Here is a 5,848-nt window from a genome sequence, read left to right on the forward strand (position 1 = left end):
TTCCCCTAACCCTACCTCCTACCCCTTCCCCATACCCGCACCCCCTACAACTATCCCCTTCCCCTAACCATACCTCCTACACCTTCCCCATACCCACACCCCCTACAACTACCCCCTACCCTATCCCTTACAACCTACCCCCTTCCCCTAACCCTACCCCTTCCCTATACCCGCACCCCCTACCACTATCCCTACCCTATCCCTTACAACCTACCCACTTCCCCTAACCCTACCTCCTACCCCTTCCCCATCCCCGCACCCCCTACCACTACCCCCTACCCTACCCCTTACCACAACCCCTACCCTTACTTCCTTCCACTACCCCCTTTCTCCTACCCCCTTCCCCTCCCCCTCCTTCCCCTAGGTTAGGGGTAGGAAGGGGAAAGGGAAGGGGGAGGGGAAGGGGAGGAGGAGAAAGGGAGGGGAAGGGGGAGGGTTAGGGGAGGGGATGGGGGAGGGGAAGGGGAGAGGGAAAGGGGAAGGGAAGGGCGGAGGGGAAGAGGGAGGTGAAGAGTGGAGGGCTGGGGTTAGGGCATAGGTGTGAGGGCAGGGGAAGGGGAAGATGAGCGGGAGGGGGTTGGGATGGAGGAGGGGTAGAGGAGAAGAGGGGAAGTGGGTGAAGGGACATGGAAGAGGCAGGGAATGGGGTTGGCAGGGCCAGAGGGATACGACGGGGAGGGGTTCAGGCCATCATGATGTTGTCCGTCCTCTGTTCAGCTGGGATGCGAGGTTCTTCTGGACTCGTGTCTTGTCTCTGAGATCGCTCCTTCTCCTGGGAAGAGAAATACGAGTGATAGAGATACTGTCTCTGAGGCCTGAACTCAATGACTTTGGAGGGTCCCAACACTTCCCCCATCATCCCCCCTACCCCTGAACCCTCCCCTCCCTCACACCAGTACTCTCCATTTTTCTTGAATTCCTGTCCATATTAAAATCCTTTTCATGCCTTTTTTGGACAAGCCTCCGCTACTACCCCGACAATGCATTCCAGCCACCCACTACATTCTGTGTGAATAAAATGTACCCCTCACGTCTTGCCTAAATTTCCCTCAGCTCACCTTAATTAGACGTCCTCTGGTATTCTCGCCCCAGGAATGCACACAATATTCCAAGTGTGGTCTGACGAGAATTTTATACATCTGCAACGATACCTCTCGGTTTTTGAACTCAATCCCCTGACTCCTGAAGGCCAGCACACAATACACCATCTTAAACTCCCTCTCAATTTGCACAGCAACCTTGAGTGATATATGGAGCAGGATCTAAATATTTCTCTGTCCTGCACACTGTTCATAATCCTGCCATTAACCAAGTGCTCTGCCTACACATTCTTGTAATCCGCATTCAATGAAGATATTGGTCTATATGAAGCTACTTTTAATGGGGCTCCAACCTTCTTTGGAATAACTGTTATTCGTGCTCTTAAAAATTACTCTGGAAATAAACCTGGACCAGTTGCTTATTTAAGTACATCTCATTTACAGGATTGAACTCCATCTGTCACTTCACTGCAAACTGGATGACCTATGACAACCTTCTACACTGTCTACAACATCTCTACCTCTGTGTCATCCCCTGACGTACCCACCCTTCCACTCCCATCATCATTCATAAAAATCACAAAGAGCAGGGGTCCCAGAGCAGATCCCTTTGGAGCGCCACTAGTCATTGTTTCATCTACTACTACTCTCTGTTTTCTGCAGACAAGCCAATTCTGAATCCACACAGCCAAGGCTCCATGGATCCCATGCCTCCCGACATTCTGAATGAGGCCTCCGTGGGGATCTTGTCAAGCACCTTACTAAAATCCTCGTGCAGCACATACAGACCTTGACCTTCATCTATCTCCTTTGACACCTCCTCTAAAAACTCAATTTGACTCGTGAAGCAGGACCTGCTCCTCACAAAACTATCCATGAGTTTCCCCAGCATGTTTGGGCATTGCCCTCGGCCCCAGAATCTGCAGACTTCCTGGCCAGTCCCTCCCTTACCCCTTCCCAGAGCTTCCGCATCCATTAGAACATCAAGCATTGCTGCCCAGTACAGGCCCTTTGGCCCATAAAGGCTGTACTGACCTTTGTAAATGTTCTCCACAACCTTTACCTGTACCACACCCATAGGAACATAGGAAGTGGGAACAGGAATAGGACAAAAATGGCCTATCGAGCCTGCTCCGCCATTCAATACGATCATGGCTGATCTAATTTATGACCAAACTCGACCTACCCTGCCTTCTCGCCATATCCCCAAATTCCTCTATCATGTAAAAATTCTGTTCCCTTACATCCACATGCTCGTCTCAGAGACTTTTATATGTACCTATTCTACCAACCGCTACCACTTTCTCTGGTGACGCATTCAAAGCTCTCACAACTCTCTGCATAAAAAAAATCTCCCCTCACCTGAAGCGGATGCTCTCTGAGATTTGCACCTGACACTTTAGGAAAGGTTTCTGGCTGTTCATTCCATCTAAGGCCCCCACAATCTTATTTAGAATAAGTTATTAAGCTGTGGATGGGGCAAGTTGGGAGAGGGAGGAGGGGAGAGAGCTGGTGGGGGAGGGGTGAGAGCTGGTGGGGAGGGGACAAGGCCGTGTTGTGGAGAGGGATCAGGACCGCGTTGAGGTGGTGAACGGACAGACATGGGTGGATCTACCTGCCGAAATAAAGGAGCAATAAGAAGGCCATCTCGGGATCTACCAGCATCTTCTGGGGCTTGATGTCTCAATGGAAAACCCCCTGAGGATGGAAGTAGGCCATGCTCTGCTACAGCTGGTACATGAACATCTGGCAACACAACGATATAACATGACCCACTCTGCCTCCACACTGGCCGGGTCTATATCCTGAGGGTAAGGGGAGGTGGGTGAAGGGCCCCTCCCTGCCAATCAACATCCATCCTCATCATCCTCTCCACCCCTCTCCCCTCACTACCCTTTCTCTCCTCACCAATACCCATTGAGACCCTCATGCACCCTTCATCGATATCCAGTCCCCAGCGAGACTCAGCCAGTAAACTCCTTCATATCCTCCAACCCCACCATCCAAGCTTGCCCCAGTGGACAACTTGACCACCCAGACCCACAACCACCTTGATGTAGATCATGGGAATGGGCTGCTTGGCCTTGTTGAAGTGCTGGACCATGCAGTGAACCGTCTTGGGAACATAGTCCAGACCCAGATTCAAATAAACCTGCTCTTCCTCTTGGACACAATACAAACATGTCAGCTGGATTTACCCTCCAAAACCCCGTGCCTCTCCCAACAGGAGTGCCAGCCCCTCCTGCTCTCTGTAGGCCTGATGCCCCCACTGCTCAACACAACATGGCATGAATCCAACGGCTCAGCGAGCAGAGCGTCAACAGGCCGTAGTGGACCCGTCCGCTGCCCCATCATTCGGCTTCTGGTGAGACTGCACAAAATGTGCAGCTCTGACTGCCATCCCTCGTGAGGCAAGGATTCACCGGGGGAGAAAAACCATTGACGTTTCGAGATGAGAAATGTTTGCAGCCGGGTGTTGGCTGGGGTCGAACATGTGGAGGCTGAGTTGTTGGGACGATTCAGAGCAGGCGTTGATTTGGAGGCGCACCAAAAGGTGCCAAAAGTGAGTTATGGGGGAAAGTACATTCGTGAAATGAATTGGGGAAACAGACTGGAGGGGCTGAGTGGCCGAATTTGGCGACCTTGTCTTGTGGTCTTGGCTGCTGCTGTCTGGAGTTGAAATGGCAAGAGGTCATGAGTTAATGGGTGAGGAGCAGGGCAGCCAACGTCAAAGAGTCAGCACTGGTCAGAGGGGCAGGATGGAGGCAAAAGAGAGGCTGCAGCGAGACAGATCGATTGAAGGAATGGGGAAGGTAGCAGCAAATGATATGCATCAGAGTGAGGGTGGGGTGGGTGCAGGTGGATCTTACCTTGACTACAGAGGAGAAGTTGAGAAGAGGGACAATGATGGTGTGATCCAACTTTCGCACGATCTGCAGTTTGCGGTTCTATGGCGAGAGAAGAACATCAGCAAGGCTGGGCGATGGGTCGGGGCCCTGAGGGGCAACTTGTCCAAGTTGAGGGAGGAGGCGGGGAGGAGATTTGTCAAGAGGTCAGAGGTGGGGAACTCCAAGGGAGGCCGAAGTGGGGGACTTTTCGAGAGTCAGTGGGGGGGACTTTTCGTGTCGCTGGAGTGGGGACTCGTCAGGGGGTTCAATGAAGTATCATTTCAGTTTTTATGATTGTTTTCCCAGCTTCTACTAAACAATGAATTTGCAGAAAATCTTTGATATTTGCCAGGTGAGTGTGTGTGTGTGTGTGTGTGTGTGTGTGTGTGTGTGTGTGTGTGTGTGTGTGTGTGTGTGTGTGTGTGTGTGTGTGTGTGTGTGTGTGTGAGTGTGTGTGTGTGTGTGGGGTGGGGGGTTGTGTGTGGGGAGGGGGGCTGCTGTTGTGGGTTTGTGTGACTTTCTCTGTTTCCAAACCCCATGGCTGCTTTGGTCTCTGTCAGATGCTCCTCTTTCCACCCCCCTTCAAAAATGTGTTTGGGGTGTTGTTTGTCAATTGGGTGTAATTGTGTGAAATGGGCTCATGTGTCGCAAGGGCCTGTGAACGTGCTGTAGACCCTAAATTTAAATATCAGGGTTTTTCATTTCCACACAACTGCTCCTCCCCCTCACCTTGAATCTCTTGTCTTGCAAGATCTTCTTGATGGCAATCAGCTCTCCGGAGTCCACCAGCCTTGCCTGGTACACCACACCGAAAGATCCATTGTCGATGATTTTAACATCTGTGCAGGACACCACCTTGGGGACGTTGGGTCCATGACACGGTGTGGCCACCTCTGTTGTGGCCTTATTGCCATGTCCTCTGGGGCAGAAGCAGCAGCATTTACACACCCAGAGGGTACACAACAGGTCATTTATCCCAGCCCAGCCTTGTTGTCCGAGTTAGTCTCTACCCCTCCCTCTACCTCCCTTCCAAGGGTCTCCAAAATGTCAGAATTGATCCTCTGGTGGTTCTTTCCAGCCTCTCAGTAGAAATATTGCCACCCCAGGTCCCTCTTTGATCACTCTCCTCAGACTGAGGCCAGTTCCGCAGCCGTTCACCTTATTTACAACCCTCCCTCCATGAGAGGATCGGGTCATCCTTGACCTTCAGCATGTCCCGGGGAGATGAACCACTCTGAACCCTACCACGGGTTTAGCAGAAGCCCTCCACATTCCCAGAAGCTCAGCAACACCGTGATCTTCCATGATGCAAGCGAGACCTCGTTGCCTGAGGGAGCAGGTGGTGCGGAGAGAGCCCCACTCTTCACCGCTCAACTCTGTTGGGTCCGCCGCAGCAGAAACACTTTCTAGCACCTTCATCCAGGTCCACTGGGGGAAAGAATCCTATCCCGGTTGGGGGTGTGTGGGGGTGTATGCAAGGGTGGAAGGGATCTTGTAACCACGGGGGGGGGGGGGGGGGGGCGTGGCGGGTGGAGGAGCGGTCGTGTCTCTCAGTGGACAGATCCCATTCCAGGTGGAGGGGGAGCTCTGTCCCATTTCTGTTGAAAGGTCTGCCTTCCATCCCCCTCGCAACTTCTCTTCTCCCTCAGACACCTCACACTCTCCCCTGCCCCGATTCCTCTACCACACTCTCATCCCCCACCCAACACCACCCCCATGGTTTCCCCAGTCCTTTCCGTCCCCTCGCACCCCATCCCCCCAGCTCAACCCTATGTCCCCTATCTCTGATCCAATCTCCCTTGACATTAGCCTGTGGTGCTACCCCGTTCCTTTGTTCTCCCCTCCACTCCTACAGACCCCATCCCTGTATCCCCTCACATGCCATTGTTCTCCCCTCCCCAGTCCCGTCCAGCTGCCTCA

The 5,848-nt window shown here is 52.6% G+C and overlaps 1 long non-coding RNA gene across 1 annotated transcript; it reads right to left on the bottom strand.

The window, feature by feature from the left end:
- Positions 1-267: 267 nt before the first annotated feature.
- LOC138745343 (uncharacterized) lies at positions 268-5,115 on the bottom strand. Its single transcript, XR_011346195.1, has 3 exons — positions 4,658-5,115; positions 3,911-3,988; positions 268-772 (listed from the first exon to the last, which is right to left on the bottom strand). It is a non-coding gene; the product is annotated as an uncharacterized lncRNA (long non-coding RNA).
- Positions 5,116-5,848: the final 733 nt, after the last annotated feature.

This window comes from Narcine bancroftii, chromosome 11, assembly GCF_036971445.1.
Source record: "Narcine bancroftii isolate sNarBan1 chromosome 11, sNarBan1.hap1, whole genome shotgun sequence".
In the NCBI taxonomy this organism is placed as follows: domain Eukaryota; kingdom Metazoa; phylum Chordata; class Chondrichthyes; order Torpediniformes; family Narcinidae; genus Narcine; species Narcine bancroftii.